At 48.2% G+C, this 23537-nt stretch overlaps 1 protein-coding gene and 1 long non-coding RNA gene across 2 annotated transcripts in view; both read left to right on the forward strand.

Moving 5' to 3' along the window:
- Positions 1–8642, forward strand: part of LOC138580431 (uncharacterized) — a 624618-nt gene extending 615976 nt beyond the window's left edge. Inside the window, exon 3 of the long non-coding RNA XR_011304253.1 lies at positions 8342–8642. This is a non-coding gene — a long non-coding RNA (uncharacterized lncRNA). The remainder of the gene's footprint in view (positions 1–8341) is intronic.
- Positions 8643–21907: 13265 nt separating this feature from the next.
- LOC138580432 (bactericidal permeability-increasing protein-like) overlaps positions 21908–23537 on the forward strand; it is a 279140-nt gene continuing 277510 nt past the window's right edge. The window contains exon 1 of the mRNA XM_069650973.1: positions 21908–22038. The gene's annotated coding sequence lies outside the window, so the exon portion shown is untranslated. The remainder of the gene's footprint in view (positions 22039–23537) is intronic.

Consider the following 23537-nt stretch of genomic DNA (forward strand, 5'->3'; position numbering starts at 1 on the left):
TCCGTCCAGGGCAGCCCCCAACGCAGATCTGGCAGGAACCTGCGCTCCACGGGCAGGGGTGCCCCTGATACCCGTAGAGGGGGCTTGCAATAGCGTCTACCCACGGACAGCATGCATATTTGGACACTGGTGTTGGGGGGGGAGGTAGTAGGGTGGAGGGGGTGTGTTGGGCTTCACTGGGTGGCGGGTCCATAGGGTGTATAAATCAAATCACATTAACAATACAGTACTTCATTATCATCCAATGACATGTGTGGACATTGATATTTGCGTACGAGGCCCTCATAGGCGTACAGTCCACAATGTGCCCGTACTACACACACACAGTGCCACAGGTCCCCTTCCCATGTAATAGGCACCATGCGTGGTTGCTAGAAGCATGCATCTATGATGCTCTGTCGGATTGCACGTGCATCCTGTGCCTCATGGACTCCTTGAGGTGCCTCCACATCCCCACCCTCATCATTATCATCTTCAGGTGCATGCAGTACAGCGTCAGGGGGCATGGGCACATTCCTACGTATGCACATGTTGTGCAGCATGACACATACCATGACCATCTTAGATACCTTCTCATGGCTGTACATGAGTGCCCCGCCAGACCTGCTGAGGCTGCGGAAACGAGCCTTCAGTAGGCCGAATGCCTGTTCAATGACCACACGGGTACGTGAGTGGGCATGGTTGTAGTCCTCCTCATGCTGGTTCTGTGGGTTCCGGATTGGTGTAAGGAGCCATCTCTTCAGTGGATACCCGGCATCACCTGTATGAGACGAATAAAGGGTGTCAGTGGAATGATAGTGCTAAGTAGCCCCCCCCCTTCCTGCAAGGTCATTGACGCATCAAATGGGCCACGATGTCATGCATGGAATGAGACTCACCGAGTAGCCAGGATCTGTGCCCTGCGTGTCGCTCCATGTAGCGTGGTATTCTTGTGTTCCTCAGGACCATAGAATCATGGGTAGATCCTGGAAATCTGGCACTACAATGCATAAAGATCTTGTTGGAGTCACACACCATTTGCACATTGATTGAATGATATTGTTTGCGGTTGCGGTACTGGACCTCCATGGCATGTGGGACAACCAATTCAACATGGGTGCAGTCGATGGCACCAATGCAACCCGGGATGCCGCCAAGTGCATGGAATCCCACTTTTGCGTTGGTAATCTCCTGGTACGTGCGTGGTAGTGTGATGTGGTCGTCGGCGTGCTTCAGGAGGGCATCGTGCACTTGGAAGAGTGTCCGTGAGAACAGTGGCTGTGAGATGCCATGCAACTGTCCGACTGTGTGCTGGTAGGTGCCTGTGGCCAGGAAGTGGAGTACAGACACCACCTTCAGTAGGGGTGGGATGGCGGTTGGGCTATCTATCATGCTCACGAGGTCAGCATGTGTCATGTCCACAATGGCGATTATGGTGTCCCGGTCCAAACGGTAGAGGGTGTGGATCTGCTCAGCAGTGAGGTTGAACGGATGTGCTCGGAGGCGTGGGATTGCGGGCCGCCTGCGTGGTGGTAGTGGCAGTGCTTGTGGGCCTTGCTGACCCTGCCTTGCCCTCCTCCTCCTCCTTCTCCTCCGTCTCCCCTGTGCGCCCGGTTGTTGTACCTGTTGTTGTTCGTCGTCTTCTTGTAGTTGTAGCACTTGCAGTGCTATCTGGTCCCCCAGGGCCAACATCGCTAGTCCTGCCGGTAGCATTTTGGAGTGCGAGTGGTTGTGGGAGGGGTTTGTGTCTGCTATATATGTGCTGTCGGCCTGTATGGCCTCCACCTGTGCTGATTGAATGAATCTGTGGCAGATGCAATCCCTTCTGGCCGAGCACGTCCCGCACGTAAGGCTGCATTTGGCCGCATGGCATCTTGGGATAGGAATCATGTATCAAATCCCGATGGCAGTGTGATGTACTTTGACTGATTTTCATGCTATGCTCCCATTGTTACACATGCTATGATTGCAGCCGCTTACATACCTGTGAAGAGTCAGTGGTATGTAGGGCTCGATCGATGGCCGACCCTCATGCAGCACAGTAACGAACTTCACCGACGGGCGTGGCGTCCCATTTGTGATTGCAGCCAGTTAGCATTATGACACACAGCCGCACTACATTGATGTAATTGTGAATGCAAGCGTTCACAGAAGCCTTTTCGACGTAATGTTGCAAGTGTGGAATTCGAAGGCCAGCATTTTTGGTTTCGAAGTAGCGGTGAGGAGACGCCCACAGGTCTGCCTGGAAATGTAACGTTCTATTGTTGAATGTCCTTGGGACAGGGCCCATAACGAGCAAGCAATGAATGACATGAATTGAATGGGATGCGCAATAGCGTAGTGGACGATAAGGCAGGACGTTCCCAAATCCATCTTGCTTCACAACACTACAGATCCGGCCAGGAGCACAGTGGTTTTTGCAGACTGCATTACGCACAGACGCGATGGAAGTTTCAAATATAATGTGAGTGAATATTCATGCGTTTTCATTGCGGGATGAGGGAATGATGAATGGATGCATGGACAGATGATTCCATTTAGGGTCTGCCATGTACATGGGTTTTTTGAATCAATCCCCTTCCCCTGCGCTATGTGATGCAAGGCTGCCATAGTGGGACTTACGTCTATCTGCCCTTGTCGGATCCTCCCTGTCTCGACGCGCCTTCATACACTTGTGTCTAGGCACGTTACTAATCCCATGTCATGGGTTCTGTCTTGACGGACGCATGCACAGTAACCGACGTTGCCAATGGTGTATTTACCTCGATTGATTTCGTTATGAATCGATATTGATTTAGGGGTGTGTATATTCCTTTGGAGTGGGCTAGCATGCATATGGGTCTGGATTTGGTGTGTTGAATGAAGATTGTAATGCATCATGAGTCCCGTAATGCAATCGGTTAATTTGTGTTTCATTTGGGTGACAGGTATCTCCTGCCCTATTGCAGATGCCATCTGTACGCCACTCCTCCAGATGGTTTTTACTCTCGACACCTGCAGCTTCGGGTGAATCAGTGGAGCAGCATTACGATCTTATGGGACGATCGCCAATGGGCCACATGCCCTTACGCTGTACTGGTGGCTAGGTGCAACATTTCGGCCTTTCAGCTGGACTAGTGCCTGCCTCATGGGACGGACCTGCGGTTCTTGCCGCTTCCATGTTGCCTTTTGGAACGTTGATGTAGGCCCTGTGTGCCATGATGGTACAGGGCGTCACACAAGTGGAAGCTGGTCAATTATTGCAGATGCAGCCCTCGGTGATGATGGATGTTTTGGTGTTATTTTGCAAATTGCTGTGAGGCCTTTGTCATTTGGATGTGCATTTAAATTGTATTCCGATATTTGGCGTGTTGCGTTATTCTTTGCAGGTGATGTAGCGATTTTCGATTTGTGGCGGTATGTATTGCGAGATGATCTGCATTGTGTTCCGCCTTCTGAGTTGAGTTGTGTGGTACTGTACTGGCCGCGTTTGCCTACGTAGCACAGTATGGTCACGGATAGGGGCTGCCATTGTGACTGTTTACATGATGTGCTGTTCAGGGGCGGGGGATTGGCTTTTGGCCGACTGGTGCCTGTCAGCCAGGTCGATTGGTGGAATGATGGGATGTTCAGAATGTGGCTGGTCACAGGTGCCTGTGTTTGCGTGCGTTTGTTGGAGGGGGACTGGGGTCATGTCCATTGGAATCGCTTCTGTATTCATGCCATCTGTGCCCTGCAGCTCCCATCGGCCCCTCTTGGGATGAGCCTGGCTGCTCAGTCACTCTGCCAACTTGTGTGGTACATGCTTCTGCTGATGGTTGGTTTGTTTACTGGCAAGAGTACAGGGCTGGTGCAGTCCCCCTCAGGTTGCTGTTTTGGATGTTGCCTTGCGCTGGTGGCAAGCGATGGGGGACTACTGTTGTTTTGTGTCATGTGTTCTTGATTTTCATTTTGATGTATTGTACCTTCACATGCCTGTGCTGCATCAGTACGGCTATGGTGGCATGCCGTACATGGATGCCCACTCACGGGGCGCTTTGAGCCCCTGCATGCATTTCTACGTTGGCATGCATGGGTGAATTGTGGATTTCACTGGTTGCATAGTGTGAGTACATTGCGCCTGCCAGGGGTTGTGCAATGTGGCCAGGGAGTGGAGTACAGGCACTCAGTGGGCCATTTACGGTTGATTCACGATGCCGTATTTCTCGCCATGGCGGAATGGTACTTTCCGACGTGCTTGATGGCGTTCATTACATGTCCGCTAGGGTCAGAATTCGCGTACCGTTGCGCCATGGCGGTGATTCCGGTTTTGCAAGGCGCGCGTGCGCGTACTTGGTGCAGTTAGCGTTGCCGTTCACTGCGGTGTCGCTAATGGCATCGTACTTTACGGTGACGGGTCATAATCGCAACGAGCGGTGTTCGATGGCGGTATTGCATTTCCGCCATCATTTTTCCATTTCCGCCAGGGTCGTAATGAGGCCCTCTGTGTCACCACCTAGCCACCCAAGCCAATTTCTCCCCTAAAGCCTGCCAATGGATCACCTCCTTTCTCCAAGAAAGGGCCATGAAAGTCTTTTCTGAAGTTGCCGCCGCCACCCCCAGCCTCCTCACCTGTGGTGTCCCTCAGGGATCCTGTATCGCACCCACTCTCTACAACCTCTTCACGAGGCCCCTGTTCAGCATCCTGGACTCCCTTGCTATCTCATAGACCAACTATGCGGACGATACGCAGGTACTCATCCCACTCACGGGCGACTACCTAGCAGACTCCAACACCCTCTCCTCTATCTACTCTACCATCCAATCTTGGATGGCGGAGAATTGGCTTTGCCTCAATGGTGAAAAAACCAAACTCCTTCTTATTGGCTCACCTTTCACTCTCAGCAATCTTGGAGAACAGTACGCCTCCTTCACCTTTGACAATATTCCAATTAAGGTCTCAAACCATGTTAAGACACTCAGAGTCTACCTTGACTCCGACCTGTCGATGGACAGACAGGTCAAGGCCATCAACGCCTCGTCAGCCTACTACACCAAAGTCCTCAACGCAGCCAGGTCCTTCTTGGCCTGTCAAAGCTGCCTCACGATTGCCAGGGCTATCATCGGATCAAGACTTGACTACTGTAATGCCCTTCTCGTCGGGACTTCCAACAAAAACCTCGCCAAACTTCAGCTAGCCCAGAACAATGCTCTAAGGGCAGCCACCGGCATCGCAAGGAGAAACCACATCTCCGAAATCAGAAGGCAAGTACACTGGCTCCCTGTTAAAGAAAGAATTGTCTTTAAAACTCTTGCCCTCACCCACAAATGCATTCACAAACTTGCCCCCCCTACCTGACTAACAGAATTACCATGCACTTTGCCACAAGACCGCTCAGATCCATCTACGCCAACACCATTGTTAGGCCTACCTCTCGGAAAGTGCGCGCTGGTGGCTCCAGTTTCCCCACCCTAGCAGCCACGCATTGGAACGCCCAGCCTCCTCACCTAAGACTCATTGAGTCCCACCTAGCCTTTCGTAAGGCTATCAAAACCAGACTCTTTGTGTGACTTAAATCTGTATCCTCCACTGCCTATATGCCTGCCAATTTGTAACTAAGAGCCTCTGGCATCCGTTTGTAATCTTAAATATGTGTATCCTCTGTAACTAAGAGCCTCTGGCACCCATATGTAATCTTAAATCTTTGTATCCTCTGTAACAGCGCCTCGATGCCTCTTGGGCTGCAAGTGCACTTAACAAATGCAAATAATTAAATAAATACTTCAGCAGGACGATTGGCTAGTCAGGATAGACCTCAGGGACACATACCTCACGGTTCCTATTGCGGCGGATCAGAGGAGATTCCTAAGGTTCGGATGGAAGGAGCAGATATGGGAATTCACATGTCTGCCCTTCAGGCTAGCGTCGGCCCCATGGTGTTTCTCAAAATTGATGAAACCAGTAGTGACGTATCTAAGAGAACAAGGGATACGACTGATTATCTACTTAGATGACATTTGCATAATGTGTCAAGACAGGGAAACAAACAAGAAACAGATAGACATCACACAGGGTCTGCAACAGCAGCTGGGCTTCCTGGTGAACTGGGAGAAGTCACTACTGCAACCAGAGCAGTCCATGGAGTTACTGAGATTCTTAGTGAACACCTCTCGAGGTACACTGAGTCTACCATTACACAAGGTGAACAACATCAAAAAAGAAATCAGGAACTCTCTAACCATGGAAATGATATCGCTATGGGAGATAGCCAGGCTACTGTGACGTTTGACATCTTCAATGCACGCAATGTTCCCAGGACAACTCCATTATAGCGTCCTTCAAAGATTGACGATTCAACATCTCAGGAGGGGCATGTCGTACAAACAGAAGGTATCTCTCTCACAAGAGGTCAGAGAGGAAATGGAGTGGTGGCTGCAGCATATGGAGGCATGGAATGGGAGAGCAATATTTGGCTCATCCCAGACCTGATAATAGAATCCGATGCCAGCATATGTAGCTGAGGGGCCCAGTATGGAAATCTGACAACTGGAGGCAGATTGTCAAAGAGTTAGATCTACATATAAACTGTTTAGAGCTTCTGGCAGGCTCGTTTGCAGTAAAATGTTGTACACAAGAGAGAGTTAAATGTTGCATTCTCTTCAAGATGGACAACGTTTCCGCAGTAAGATACATAAACAGGTTAGGTGACACGAGTTCCAGAAAGTTGGCAGAATTGGTGAAGGAATTCTGGTATTTATGTCTCCAGAGAAGAATATCTGTGATGGCGGAATATCTGCCAGGCAGTTCAATGAGGTAGCGGATTGGAACTCCAGGTTCATAAGAGATGCCAGCGATTGGAGGCTGGACAAGGGAGTTTTCCAGAAACTGATGTTGAGATAGGGCCCATGTAGGAGGGACCTATTTGCATCGAAGCAGAATAGACCGTTGCCTTGGTTTTTCAGCTGGAGACTGCACCCCGAAGCGTTAGTGACCGATGCTTTCCTGCAGAATTGGGGCCCCCTCCTGGAGTATGCATTCATGTCATTCTGAATGTAGCGAGAACCCTAGCTCAGGTGAAGAGGCAACGAGTGTCGATAATCATGATAATGCCGGCATGGGGGGCCAAGCATGCTTGCCAGATCTGCTGGAGATGCCATACGACAACACAGTTGCTCTACCGATGATCGAAACAATAATTCAGGACCCTGCGTGGGACATTCATCAACTGGTGAGATCGGGCAACCTCAACCTTGTTACGTGGGCGATCTCAGGGGATTCTGGACTAGGCCGGGATTATCGAGCAAGGCTGAACACATCATTGAGGAAGCCTGAGCTGCGGGGACCAGGAAGGCTTACAGATCAGCATGGGCGAATTGGCATAGCTTGTGTATGGAGAGGGACATACATCCAGCTAGAACAGATGAAGTCCAGGTAGCACATTTTTGGGCACAGATGGCAGCGCAAGCTAAGCCTACAGGACCATTAATACAACCCGGGTAGAAGGTATGGCAGTAGGTGATCACCCACTGATATGCACACTACTGAAAGGAGTCAGAATGCTCAGACCCACCATAGTGAAATACGATAAGTTGTGGGATGTGGATAGAGTGGTCAAAATGTTTACTTCATGTCCTGACAACAGTGAGTTATCTAGGAAGGAGTTATCAGCAAAATTGACAGTGCATTTATGTTTGCTATCATGCAAACAAGTTTCAGACATGAGAGCATTAGAGATTTATAGGACATTTTTTACACCCACAGGGGTACTGTTTTACATATTAAAGAGAACAAAGACGTATCTGAGAACTATAGAGTATGTTTCATTCCCGGGTCATCCCACACTAGGCTTGGTCAGGTGTCTACAGGCATATATAAACATGACAAAGGACATACGACCTGCGGGAGTAACACAATTACTCATTGCACTGAGAAGACATTCTAGTGAGATGGATGAGATGAGTAATGAGTCAGGCAGGCATTGACGTTATGTGTTATGGCGCCCATTAAGCAAGGTGTGCAATGGCGTCTAAGCCATTTAATGTAGGTGATCGAATGGAAGACATCACGAAAACAGCAGATTGGTCAAATGAGTCCGTTTTGAAGACACTTTATTTCAAACCAGTCGAAATGGTGACAAGGTTGGCGGTAAGTAAGCTTTAAACAAGCATAATCCGAGGCTCCGGGTCTTGACATAGAATTCAGATTTTCAACACATATGTCATAGAAAGTCATAACATTATTAAAGACACAGAGGCGAAGGATTATCCCACCCTACTAATCCTGAATAATGATGAAATGTGATGATGTGATTTATAATACAATCAATTGTTATACAAATGTCTGATGCAACACAATTACCCACCCAGAAAGACTGGATACATGGATTGTTATTTATTGTTTCAGGGTCCATGGCGGAGGCCAAAGAGGCAGAATTGTATTTTACAGTCTGGAGTTGGAGACGGGTCAAGCATTTACCGGTTGGAATGCAACAGTTAGAAGACCAGCGAAAGAAAGAGGAGGCTGAAAGGTGGTGGTCAAGGTTTATGGAGATGGATATGGACTATTGGTTGTTTAAGGACAAATGTTTATTTTTGGACCAATAAAAAGGTCTACTAAAGACTTGAACTGCAGGGATTTGTAGTTTTTCTTCCCTTTATTGTCCATTTGGCTTTGTTATTGTTATGCTGCTCGAGAAAGTAAAGTGAAGAGAAGCATAATCCTTCGCCTCTGTGTCTTTAATAGAATTAGGACTTTCTATGACGCATGTGTTGAAAATTTGAATTCTTGATCACATTACCAGATGAGCATGGAACATTTCTCTGTTGTTCAAAGGCAAATTCACACGTGCAGCAATTTAGATGTTTAATTTCCCTGCACACTGGAAAATGCTAGCACTTATAAAATGTAAACACACTTGTGAAACTACTTAGGATTCACAAGACTCTTCTTCATTCTTCACCCCATAGCAATCTGATTTTACTTGTATCAGAGTCACATGCTCATTCTCAGGATCGAGACTACGTTTGTCAAGTTGAAATTGCACCTGGTTGCACTTACCAATGCATTCCTCTTACCCAGCACCACACCCAGTCCTTCAGTGACATTCAGCACCCTTCTGCTTAAAGGCTATAGCTAAGGAATGGGGGCAGTTAGGAATTCCATTTTTGGACAGGGATAGCCCTTTCCTTTAGGGAAGCCTGGGATTGACAAAAAAATGGGAATGTGCAATTATTTGAAATTCCTATAACTTGAATTAGTGCTAGAAAGAGGGCAGAGGTTTAAAACTGCCCTGACCTCCCCCTGCGTCAAACTATATGGGAGCTAATTAGGTTACTATTATTCAGTAAAATATGCTAAGGATCTACGTAGTTTGCCCCACCCACTATCAAGGGAACATATGAATGCAGCAGATCCCCCACAGACTTGATTATTGTTGGACAGACAACTTACATGGGATGTCTTTGGATTTCGTGCTCAGGAAAATCAGCAAGAATCGGACAGGGACACATAATACACCACCAGTCAGGGATATCCCCCCAGCCCAATCGCTCTATTCAGCCTCTGTCCCCTCTCCTGGTGCATGTCCCCACCTGTTGCAATATATCCCAATGTCTGTCTCCTCAGGCAAAGTTAATCCTGCAGCAATTTAGATTCCTTTCCAACCCAGGTAGTACCATGTAGTTCTGTCAGGATTCTGTCAGGTCCATTCTAGGCAGCTGTCCTGGCAAGGTGGTACCCAGATGATTTCAGGCAATTCTCCCCCTTTTCTGGCTTCTGTAGCCACTTTTTACCCGCTATGCCACACCCCAAATTACAAAAACCAGGAGGTGTTAACTTATTAGTCCTGAATTTCCAATGACCCCTACAGTTCACCACTTTCCCAAGGCTCAGCCCCTCTTTTATGGATAGGCTCTTGGAGTTCTGAAGTAGACTTTTTGGAAAGAATGAATCCACCCATCAGGAGTTCGTCATTTTGCATTTACATTTTTCACCTAAAAGGTCACTACATGGCAACTTTCTTCATTTTACAAATGAACATGATAATATATAGATTTTTGTGTTCCCCTACTCATGGTGAATTTTTCAATATGACTGCTGTGTTTGCATTTTGCATGTGCAGGCTATGGAATTTTGCCCTTTATGCATAAATTATCATAGTTAGAAATGTGAAATTACCTATCCATATATCTAACTTAAGAAGGCATTAGTTTCCCAACTTTCAGATGCAGGACATTTCTGGGGAAGTTAGGAACCCATTCTAGGTTGTAACTGAAATTCCCCAAATCGCATTTGAATGAAAGTCATATCAACACCACCGCCTTGTAATCCGCTTTACAATGACATCTGTCCAGACCCCGTAAGTATTACAGTTCAAAATGTACTGAGTAAGAGGACATTTCCAATATAAGTCTTTGGTCACATAATTAACATAGACCGTTTGTAGTTTTATTTCTTCAATTTAAGTTGCTGGGATGCAACAACATCTTGTTCCAGTCTCTGAGCCCAAATGTTGACTTAAGGCTGGAGTAAATGCATTAGCCTTTGTTCTCTGAGAGCTAAAGGATGCTGAAAATATTTTATCTTCCAGCATATGGCCCGCCTCTGCCCTCTTGGACATCAAGGTGCTGGGCTGATATTTGTCACTAGCCCTTGCAAGCTTGAGTCCACCATGTTTCAAATCTACAGTTTGCATTTCTTTCAGAGATGCACTCATCCAGGCTGGCTCTGTTGTTGATCAGCCAGTCGTAAATACCTGCTATGCATGAGCCTAGTCCCTCTGTTTGAGCCTCAAAGAGATCTAACTTCCAGATACAGGCACAAGCAGACCTGCAATGGGGGATGTCACTCGAGTATTCTGCCCAGCAACATACAATCATGTCTTTCATGGACTCATAAGAGATTTACATATTGCATTTCAATGTGTGGCATGTATTACATGTGAAGCCTTTTATTTCTTTTAATAACTTGCCATTGCTATTCAATGCCCTTCTTACTGATATGTTCACTTTAGCAAGAGGCCATTTATCTCCAAGTCTTTCATTAAAGTTGCAAATTGCACCCACTTTTCCCCTTGAACATGATGTCAATTTCTGTGTTGAAAAGGGGACCTTAGTCACCTGAAATGAAAATTATAACATGTCTTAGAATTTTGCATGGAGGCCCAGTTTGTACTCTCAATTTTCAGGGTGCACAGCATTTTGACGTATGGCAGTTTCAATGAAAAATACTGCCTTTTGTCTCTCCGCCAACAATGTAATATGCCTTCCCCTTCTGCAATCTGATTGTACTTTTCAGCATATTCCTGGTCTCAACTGCAGAAGTACATGTATTTGGATTTGCTAGGCACTTTTAGCAGCTTTGAAGTTTTAAGGAAAGATGTCTCTCAGTTTGCCATTGTGCCTTTCCATTAAAAATGTATTTTCACACATTGGGGCTAACGTGGCTTTTCCGTCATTTGATCCTGGAGCTTCCATTCGACCCCACAGACCTAAAGAAGAAGATCTCCTTGAGACATTCGACAGGCAGGTCATTAGTTCAGTAAATACTTTGCACTTTGTAGGAAGAAAGCGCTTTCACTATTTTTCAGTGGTTGGACAGTCAAAAAAGTTCAGCTTGCCATTTATAGAATCCAAGGAAACTGATTCCATTTAGGATGTGTTTGGAGAAGCAGTGACACATTTGATGTCTCATTTCAAAAGTGCTAAGCACAGGCAGGGTATTTTTGTAGTACTACCAAAGCAGGGAGGGCCGGGGAGGGAAGGGGTAGCATTCAGATCACTTAAAGGCATGGTCTAGTAAAAAATGTTATTTAAAAAATAGATAGGCAACATAAAAAAAACAATACTAGCATTCTCTTTTTTAAAACTTCCTATGTAAAATTTTGAGCTATTCAAGCTCAAAATTCGCAAAAGCAAGCAAATGGGCGCATCCATTTTGTGAAATGGATGCCCTCCTGTGCTAGCTTTTGCGGCACTAATGAAGGAAAAACCAGCCAGCTGTAGTAAACAAAATCTACCGCTGGGTGGCTTTCCCTTCATTAGTGCTGTACGCGGAGGCCGGGGACCGGAGACCAGAGCAGGAAAGCTGCAGCTGAATCTCGGTAAGTGCTATTTTTTTTTTTTAAATAAGCACTAGCTGCGGGTTTTTTTCTAAGTTTTCCGGGCTGGAGGAGCCCGGAAAACTTAGAAATAAAACTGCAGCTTTAAAAACGTTGTATTTATGTTTGCGGTCGCTTTTGAAGTGACCGCAAACATAAATACAACGTTATTGTGTTGGAAAACGCTGCTGTTTTTCCTTTCCAAGTTTCTCAGGCTCCTCCGGCTCAGAGGAGCCTAAGAAACTCGGAAAGAAAAACCGCAGCGTTTTCCAACACAACCGCGTTGCGTTTCTGCCTCAATCTGCTTTCCCATTTGGGGCTCTCGGGCTCCCCACGGGGAGCCCGAGAGCCCCAAATGGGAAAGGATGTTTCCCCAAATGGGAAAGCAGATTTAGGCAGAAACAATGCTGCATTGCGGAAAACAACCGCGTTGTTTCTGCCTGAATCTGCTTTCCCATTTTGGGAAAGCAGATTTAGGCAGAAACAACGCAGCATTTAGCATTTCCCATTTGGGGCTCTCGAGCCGGAGGAGCCTGAGAAACTTGGAAAGAAAAACTGCAGCGTTTTCCAACACAATAACGTTGTATTTATGTTTGCGGTCACTTCAAAAGCGACGTTTTTAAAGCTGTGGTTTTATTTCTAAGTTTTCCGGGCTCCTCCAGCCCGGAAAACTTAGAAAAAAAACTGCAGCTAGTGCTTATTTTTTTTTTAAAATAAATAGCACTTACCGAGATTCAGCTGCAGCTTTCCTGCTCTGGTCTCCGGTCCCCGTCCTCCGCGTACATTACTAATGAAGGGAAAGCCACCCAGCGGTAGCTTTTGTTTACTACAGCTGGCTGGCTTTTCCTTCATTAGTGCCGCAAAAGCAAAAGCCAGCACAGGAGGGCATCCATTTCACAAAATGGATGCGCCCATGTGCTTGCTTTTGCGAATTTTGAGCTTGAATAGCTCAAAATTTTACATAGGAAGTTTTAAAAAAGAGAATGCTAGTATTTTTTTTATGTTGCCTATCTATTTTTTAAATAACATTTTTTACTAGACCATGCCTTTAAGCAATCCATGGGGTAGTGGGAAGCACATTATACAAATACAAGTGCATAGAAAGCACAGCTCTCAATCTCCTCCTTTTCCCCTTTAGATTCTGGGTCTTATATTTTTTTCTTTCTAATTTGAAATTTAGAAAAACAACAAATCCCAAATTTCCAAGAAAACACGGGCTGGGTGGTCTTTCCATGCAAGGCCACAGGGTATCAAAATAGAGCAATGTCCAGTACATAATTGATCACTCCACGTTCAAATATTCATGTTATCACAAGAGTTCATTAGGAGTGATACGAGTGAACCCAGTGGACAATATTAAGATTCTAAGCCAACGTTTCTTCTTGAAGGGGAAGGTTTTTGGTATTTTTGTTCTGGAAGTAAAGGTGGTTCTCCATAGATCTCATGGCATGGGGTGAACCATTCCAGAGGGTGGACCCTGCAGGTCCTAGAAATCCACTGGCCAATTTCTTTTTCTTAAAAGGTTTGAAAACCAGTGATTTAGATGCACACCAAACAAAGGCATGTGTTTATTGTCTCCCTCGTGGCAACAGCCCTCTACTACTCTTTCTGTGTCTTGATATGTGCAACGTCCTGGTAGCTTCTTTCCCCGTGTTTTGGTGTGCACCCCTGACAGTCCCTCTCCTGTACCTAGGCTTGAGCACTTGCACATTACATGATGCACTCATCTGAGTACTCTGCTGGGTTATGGGTATTTTATTTTCATATGGCTACTGGTCTGCGTTCTGCTACTGCCCATATACCTTTCTCGTGGCTGCTATTGTTAAAAGGTGTCCTGTACCTGTGGAAAAACACAGGTGCCCTAGTCATGGACTGCTAATGTTGCCTCTGAAATGCAAGGTGTTTATTATTCTCACTCCTGCAAGGAGGGAGGTGGTGAGGGGACCTGGAGGGAGTGCCCATGCTTATTTTAAGTGCGGCTGGGGCAGGAAAACAAGCTTTGAACTATGATTAAGGCCGGAGATGCTGTCCCCCTTCATTTCTGGCGGGGCCCAAATGCGTCTGTTCCCTGGGCACCCGAATCACTTAAGATGGCCCTGGTTCGCCTCTGAGCCTAGAATGGAGCAAGGCCTTCAGTGTAAAAGTAACAAAGCGAGATCCCTGGCTTCGAAACAGAGATAAGTCTTAAGCGTAGTTAACAACGATCCCTCCAGAAACAAACAGATGTTCTACTTTCCAGGGCCACACCCACCTGAAGAGCTTGGAACCTATTCAAAGAACGGTACACCCGCTTTCAGCACCATCCTTTCGGCGACCAGTTTGGTGCGCCACTCTGGGCGCAGTGTCTCAGTGCGGCCATAGTGGGACGAAAGCAGTGGTCGAAGTGTATGAAAAGAAGTAGTGGACCTATGTTCCCTGATGGCCTGCACCCACTCCCCACAAACCCCATTGCCGGCCCCTCCCACACACAATACAACCCCCAAACACTTGCACCTGCTGTTTGAGGGAACGTTCAGTGCAGTGCACTGAAAATGAAGGTTTCAACTTCTTCCTACACTTTTATTTTAAAACGAAACCATTCCAGAACGGTTTCTTTTTAAAATAAAAGTATAGTAGCTGTAAAAGGTCATTTAAAAAAGTAGAGGAGCACCTCTCCCGACCGCTCCCGCTCACTTCGACCACTGGACGAAAGCCATTCCGGCGTCGTCGTTTTGGTGCGAGCAATGTTTAGAGGCAGGTGACATTGCAGCCGCGTCTAAACGCCCTCTTGCCAAATGTAAATGGCTTCTTTTTTACAACTGCTGCACGTTGACACCTATTGGGGTACACACAGCCAGTCAACGTGTTTCATTTTCAAAGAATAATCCGCTGCTCACAGGCCTGTTATCCGAATCGGCGGCACGGTCCGCTGCTAAATGCTAACATTTAGCAGCTGGGCCTTAAAGCCCTGCACCAAACGAGCACATACATCAAATTAATGAAATTCCAAAATAAATGCTTCAGTCTTGAACACTGGTCTGCCCAGGCTCCAGGCCCAGCACTTACCCACTAGGACAGAGAGAACTTCGTGTGTCAATATGGACAAGTGTCATACCTAGCCTGCAATTGAATATGTTACCTTGGAACCAATGTATATGTGTTTTGCTTACATGTAAACCACCACCTTCCTTTAGCCCTGTGGTTATGTGCTGAGTCATGAATATAGGGGATCAGGGTTCTGATACCCTAATGCTTATTATCATTTAAAAATAAACACCTGTCAAATATATGTAAATGTTTGTTGTTCTACCTGTGCAAATATATATGTCATTACACTGTAAGTATACAAGTTCTGCTTCCCCTACAGGCATACACATGTAACTTGTATAGTTAACCTGCAACGATATATATATATATATATATATATAGACAGTAGTTGAAAAAATACCTATTGATTGTGGCGTCACCAGAAATTAGCATATCAATGGGCCCTCTGAGTTTCTTTTCACTCATCTTCCGAAAATGGCAGCAATTGGGAACGGTGTGAATGCAGTATTAAGCACATTGAAAACGTGCATTGGCAAAGCAATTTGATCTGGTGTGTTTTAAATGTATGGGTTGTATACAGTTGCTGTTATTGGGAGAGTGTGGACAATTGTGTGGTTTAGAATGTCATATACACGTGCACTGTTGCAATGTCATGTCTAGTACTTGCCCACTATGCCATGTATAGCCATCAAATGGCATGGTATGGTATTGTTTATTTATATAGCGCATATACACAGGCAAGTGTTTCAAAGCTCTCAAGGAGGGTGGGAACACGGGGAAAAACAACAGTTGTTCACAGCTGAAAATCTGAGACAATAATAGTCTGCACATTAAGTGCATAAAATACATTTAGCAGTATGGGATATAGCAAATAGGCCTTGTGGCGATTCTGCAAATTGAACAGTGTAATTAGGAGTGAAGACAGGGGAGAACAGACAGACGATCTTCAGGCATAGTGCGTATGGATCGAGCAAGTGCACAGAGGGTCACAGGGAGGGGAGGATCAAGTGCACCCGGTCGGTTGAGACTGGGGTAAGTGCAGAGAGAGCCACTCTCTTGATTAATTTCTCAGTGCATTCAGTGTGGGTGGGGTGTAGGGCCCTGAGGCAAGTGCGAGTGAGGACTGGCGGGGGTGCCGGGGACCAGTGAGACTCTACGGTACACCAGGCGGCCAGTCAGCAATGCTGTAAGGAATAGAGGAGAGAGGGAAAGGACTAAGAACTAGGTTAGCAGGGTAGAGAATGAGAGAAGGAAGAGGAGAAGAGGAAGGTCTTGTGGAGTTTCCGGAATTTCAGGAGATCCAACTCCAGACGTAGGGCTACAGGGAGGCTATTCCAGGGGGAGGCACCTGCTGAGGATAAGGATCTCCCTCCAAATCTGTGCTTGGAGACCCGGCTCACCCGCAGAAGGATGGAGGTAGGCGAGCTGAGGGCTCGTGAGGGACAGTGTTTAGGTAGGTAGCGTTGAAGGTAGGTTGGTCTCAGGCCCCAGAAAGCCTTGTGAACAATGCAAAGGGTCTTGAATTTGATCCTTGCAGCCACGGGGAGCCAGTGGAGGGTTTTCAACACCACAGAGATGCGGTCCCTGGGCTTGAGGCCAAGAATAAGTCTCGCTTGCTAGCTTGATCCTTGCTGTGCTGTCCTTCCTGTGCTGGTTGCTGGAACCATATACCAGGTAGTGTCATTATAGGCCAGTCCATGACCAACACCTTTCACCCACGCTCTCATCTGTTTTATACCTTTGTATGTCCTGGTGCCCACCTCGTGTCAGGTATTGGCTTCCTACAGTCTGGCGAGGCATTCACGTCATATGCTCAGGCAGTTCCCTCACAATCCGTGTATTGTAATGATGCCCACATTCTGTACTGCAACCATATACATGCAATACCACACACACATGCCGTAGTCACAAGTCCACAGAAGCAGGCACTCCTACATGGCCACCCATACCAATATGAATGTATACAATTAAGTGGAAACATTTATTACTGGATACATACCTACAAAGCACACACCACCCACATACATAAACACAGACATCCATACACCATCCACACAGACATCCACACACCACCCACATACACACACACAGACATCCACACATGCCCACATACACACAGACATCCACACACCACCCACATACACGCAGACAGCCACACACCACCCACATACACACACACACAGACATCCATACACCACCCACACAGACAACCACACACCACCCATATACACACACACAGACATCCACACATGCCCACATACACACAGACATCCACACACCTCCCACATACACGCAGACAGCCACACACCAGCCACATACACACACAGACATCCACACACCACCCACATAGACATCCATACACCACCCACATCCACACACACAGACATCCACACACCACCCACATGCACACACACAGACATCCATACACCACCCACATACACACACACACACACACAGACATCCACACACCACCCACATACGCACACACAGACATCCACACACCACCCACATACACACACGGACATCCACACACCACCCCCATACACACACAGACATCCATACACCACCCACATACACACACACAGACATCCACACACCACCCACATACACACACACAGACATCCACACACCACCCACCCACACACACACAGACATCCATACACCACCCACATACACACACAGACATCCACACACCACCCACATACACACACACAGACATCCATATATCACCCACATACACACACACAGACATCCACACATCACCCACATACACACACACAGACGTCCATACATCACCCACACACACACACACACACACAGACATCCACACACCACCTCCATACACACACACAGACATCCACACACCACCCACATACACACACACACAGACATCCACACACCACCCCAATACACACACACAGACATCCATACACCACCCACACACAGACATCCACACATGCCCACATACACACACAAACATCCACACATGCCCACATACACACGCACACACAGACATCCACACACCACCCACATACACACACAGACATCCACACACCACCCCCATACATACACACACACAAACATCCATACACCACCCACATACACATACAGACATCCACACATGCCCACATACACACACAGACATCCACACACCACCCACATACACACACACAGACATCCACACACCACCCACACACACACACACAGATATCCACACATCACCCACATACACCGCATAGATGCAAGCACCCTGACCCATAGACGCTCACAAATACACATATGCGCATACACAAACATCCAGCCATACAAATGTGCACTGGCCTAAATCCAAGCACACGTAATTCCAGCGTCTGCCTCCTGCCCCTTCCCGCTGCTGGGGAGGCAAGATGATGAGTGGCTGTTGGCAATGTTGAACTCTGAGAGATCTTTAATGAACTGCCTGCTGTGCCTCGGCTCTAGGGGTCCTGGTGGTTGGGAGAGGAGGGGACGTGGAAGTGAGCTATGGACAGGAAGCTGCTGCCATAATAATATTATATGAAGCACCTTCTAGCACAGAGAGCCCGAGAAGTAACTGTTGTTACAACTATTGCATCTGATTGTGCTCCAATTATTGGCTGAAGAAGGATGACTGGATCCAACTTGTGACCCTCCTGTTGAATGCATAACCAGAGCAGCTGACGCTTAACTCACTGAGTTACCCATTGTCATACCAGCAGCCACTTGGTTGGGTGGGGGGCATTAAGCGCCTGCCTTGACGCGTGTATTAAGATCAGATCATAAGGCCAGCCACTGCAACCCTACACGAGTTACTGGCAGCACATTGGCACACATGGACAGATGCATTAAGACCTAAAAGCATGCGCACGCCATGTTATTTACATCATATGCCCAGGAAATAGGACATCTTTACCCTAGTACTCCTGCTGTATAGCACGTACTGGCATGATATGGCCGGGTATTCCAAGAACTTAAATCTGATCTATCATCTACCCTGGTCCTCACCTTAAATGCCAGGAATTGCCATTGCATGCCCAAGTAACTCCCCCGGGCATTTTGCTAGATTGCTGGAGTTTGGTGATTCACAAACCTGGATCGGCCAGTGTGATTGGCCTACTATACAATCATGACAACAAAAACTATGCAGAAATAAAATGCACCAGAAATACCAAATATCTATTTTATCAAAATGACAGGAAAGAGGACATATTATACTCGTGTGCCTCCCAGAAGGCCCCTCGTCTTAACTGACAGTTATAAGCTCTCCTTGCCAGAGTGTCTGAAGAAGTCCAAGACTGGCCACTCATCAGCAAGAAATGGGACATATTGATTATCAGTGTCTTACCTCAGGGGCAACGCGCTCGCCTTGGAAGCAAGACGAAAGCCAGACGAAAGGAGCAACACGGGCCATGGGTTCGATCCCCGGGTCCGCGTGTAGAAAGCTCTGGGTATTAAGCGCGTTATAAAGCACCAATTGCAATTATACCCCCTGATCTTTTGGTTGTAGCCCCAGATAGAATCTCAGGAGCTACAGCCAAAAGACTAGCTAGCCCCCAGTCCCAACAGTTCCGACATCAGCGTAGCCCCAGGTCTTTTCCAGACCTAGCAACTCCCCTGGTGGTGCAAGAGGGAGTCTGAGCCCAGGGATCAGGTGAGGGCTGCGCACGCCTGCAGGTTCTGTTCCAGGCATGGCAACCCATGGCAAGGATATGTTTGCTGGCAAATCTGGCTGGATTTGGACTGCATCTGAAGGGGATGTGGCACACTGGCTCTAAAAGGAAAGGCGAAACGAGACATTCGTAGCTTGATGGGTGCCCTCCCTTCAGAATGATGGGAATGTGTGGGTGAAGGCGGGCAACATGTCCTGGTGTATCCGTTTAGTCGATGAATAGTCATACTAAATGTTTATGCTACACATCGTAAAAGTCCCACCCATCACTGATGTCTGTTTCTGGTAGTTTGGCAAGGAAAGCAGGAGTGAGGCTAGGAGGAGTAGGAGGAGTAGGATTTGCGCCACCCGCAGGTGATAGCATCCTTTTCCTTTTGCTGGAATCAGGGGTCAACTGCATCTGTAGAGTACCACCCGGAAGTACAGGGGAGGCCACGGAAGTGTCATGCCGTGGGAGAAAAGAAAATCATATTCCAGAGGGATGTTCGGTCATCATAGCTCATGGCCGAAAAAGAACAAATATGTATCAGAACCCTGGTTCCCCAGGGTTCGCGACCCAGCACATAAACTGCTGTTTTACAAGTTTGCATTAACCTCTGTAGCCTTATGGTTAAGTGTTGGGCCTCGAGGTCTGGCAGGCCAGGTTTCCTGACACCACTGATTTTTTTTTATTGTATTAACTTTTTAATGTTTATATATTGTGCATGTTCAGTTCGGGCCGTTTTTTTTAATGTATAAACCTGCACCTGTAACTTAATCATGTTACAGGTGCAGGTTCATAACATCGTGCCAAAACATGAGTACGACGCTGCAGCAACAATTGAAGTGGACTCATGTACAGGAATAGTGCACTTGCAGCGCCAAAACATCCAGCTGCGGCCAAAGGGCGCGCCGAAACGGGACCTGCGGACAAGTAACCGCGCCGAAATGTCCCACGCCGAATCGGTCGCGCCTAAGCGTCATGCTCCGTCCAGGGAAATCTAAGGCTGTGTAAACCTGCACTGTCCTCTTCTGGTCATTTTATGTAATGGCAGCCGGCTTTCCTCAAGAATTCTGAGTCGTTAAATAGTATCAAGAGACTCGATGGCAGATTGAGGCACTGAAAAGAATTACCAAGCACGTCCGTTCTGCGCTGAACGCTGCAATTGCCTTATGTCCGTGCTGCAATTGCACCGAAAATTCAATATTGAGAAATAGGGAAAGTAATTTGACATCAACTGCAGTATCAACAAACCTGACCAGGATAATCGGGGGGTGTGGCCAGCGAGAGAGATGAGGACGTGATCCCTCAGAGCTCCCGGGTCCGCCAGCTGAATCCTGATATTATCCGGTGAAAGCGGGCACTTCCTAGCCTGAAAACGACACCCACGTGCTGGGGAACGGTGCCGCAGTGGAGCGCGACAGTGAGAGGCTGAATCGGAGCACAGGCGTGGAGAAAATCACAGCAGCAGCTCGCGTTGTCAACGGCCGCTCAAAATGGCCGCCGCAGTGTAAGAGTGAAGAGGAATGGCACCAGCGAACTGAAGCGCCACAGAGATCGGCGAGTTGTCTGCGCCTGACCAGGCGACACTGCAGCCGAAGTAGGGGAGGCGCCGCTGAATAAAGTCAGCGCGGAGAAGAACAGACAATTACTGCCCCATGGTGGAACGAGACGCCTTGACCCTTCTTGGTGGCACAGTCATCACTGCACCCTGAGCTAGGTGAGGACTAGGCGGGAGGTGCAGCCTGGCCTGCCCGCATCGTGTCGCTCCACCGCTAACACGGAGCGGGAGCCTCCGGACGCGCTGCGGTGCGTGTAAGGCGGTGTCTACGGACCCGGACACCCAGCGGGGGCAGCACGGCGCACGAGACATGCGGGGCGCTTAGCACACGTCAGTGCTGCGGCCCGGAGAGAAGCCACGCCAGTGTGCAGTGGACTGGATCCGGCGGTGTGCTCCGCATGGCGGATCGGAGGCTACCTCACTGATTCCCTGCCCACCCAACCTGCTGCGGGCAAGACAACGCGCATTACAACGGTGGAAGAGCTTGGGCTCGCGCGCTCCATTGTCGATCCCTGGAACCTGAGGACATCATTCTGACTGTTGCGACACTGGGGGCTCCCCACCGCGGCCCCTGCTTCTGTGACGGGCAGGACCCAGGATCTACCGTGCCCGCTTTTGTGAAGTTGTTGGGGTGCAGTGCAGTGGCCGCCATTCTGCCAGGACCTGTGGTGGGCTCGCGGGCGCTCCGCTCCACGTCGAGCGCCTGCTGCAGCCACACCACCGCCGGCCCAGTGATACTGTGCCCTACTACCGGAGGAGAGCTAATGTGGTAAGGAGGTGGGGGTGGTGCGAAAAAGGGAGGCAGAGGATAAGAAGACAGGATACTGCCCGTCCCTCTCCCCCCCTCCCGTGCTCACACACAACTAGCTGCTCTAAGCATCAAGGGGGCCAGGTGAGGCAACAGAAGCACAAACCTATACACTCACTGCTGTTGGGGGGAGGCAGGAGGCAGGCCCCCCCACAGGTCCTCCGAGGGTCATTTAAGTCGAGAGAAGAAGATACTAAACACCCGTGGCGTTGACCCCAGGCCACCAAAGTAACGCGCTGTTGCACTGCATACTCCCGCTCTGTGCGGGCCTATTGGGGACGGCTCCAGCCGCCCGGACGAGCCTCAGAGCACTACCCATACCGGACAGAGGTGCCGCGGCGTGGGCCCTTGCGCGCACCGGCACACTGCTGTCTCGAGTGAAGGATTGAGGTGTTCTGCGGTGTCACATCTTGGCAGCAGAAGAGGGGCTTTCATTCCCCCTCGCCCTGGGAGGAGACACGAGGCGGAACTCAAGGTGCATTGCGGACTGCGGTAACCCTTGACACATTGCACAGTGAACAAGCAAAGCACATTCCTATTTGTGAACTGCAAAGCACCGCAGATTAGCGCGAGATGAACAATACTAACTGAGCACACACACGTGTAATCCCATAGTCAGTCTAAATCCGGAAGGAGCCCTGCAAACTGTGTTCACCCAAGACGTGCAGTGCCACCGGAACGTTACCAACACAACTGACGCAGCTCCACGAGAGCATCAGCCGCATAGCGCCAGGAACCAGCGGTACCATCCTTGTCCCAACGGACCCACCTATCTGCTCGTCCCGTCACTCACTGCTTCTCCCTGGTTATAAGGGACAAAGCCTCACTGCCACTGCATCACTTACCTGACAACGAGGAAAGACAATCCCAGGAAAACATCTACGCAGAGCAGAATTGAGTAGTATGCTACCACACCAACAACCCGCTCCCCGGAGCGCTGCCGATAACTGAGACTGACTGCATGGAGGAAGATATCTCCCTTAGAGACATAATGAGTGCCATCGCCAGGTCCAGAACTTCAATGGAGAAGAAGATGGACAGTATCGGCGCGGACGTGTCCCTACTAAGGCATGACCTGCAGAAATTGATTTCACGCACTGGGGAGGCGGAGGCACAGATCTCGGAAACCGAAGACAGTTTGCGGGGAATAAACTGCAACATGTCTGGCATTTTAGCACGCATTAAACTCCTGGAAACGAGAGTGGATGACAGCAAAGGCAGATCCAGACGAAACAACATTTGAATACTTGTCCTTCCTGAGAAAGCAGAGGGAGATTTATGGAATTATTCCTCGAGAAGTGGCTGGTGGACACGTATGATGCACAATCCTTCTCCCGATTCTTCTCCATTGAGTGGGCCCACCGCATCCCATCCGGCAAAACCGTCCCTGGGGCACCACAGCGCACAGTCATTGCAAGATTCCTAAATTATAGGGATAGGGACGCAGTGGTGCAATTAGC

This window comes from Ambystoma mexicanum, chromosome 3p (genome assembly GCF_040938575.1).
Source record: "Ambystoma mexicanum isolate Mex_15411 chromosome 3p, UKY_AmexF1_1, whole genome shotgun sequence".
Classification (NCBI taxonomy): domain Eukaryota; kingdom Metazoa; phylum Chordata; class Amphibia; order Caudata; family Ambystomatidae; genus Ambystoma; species Ambystoma mexicanum.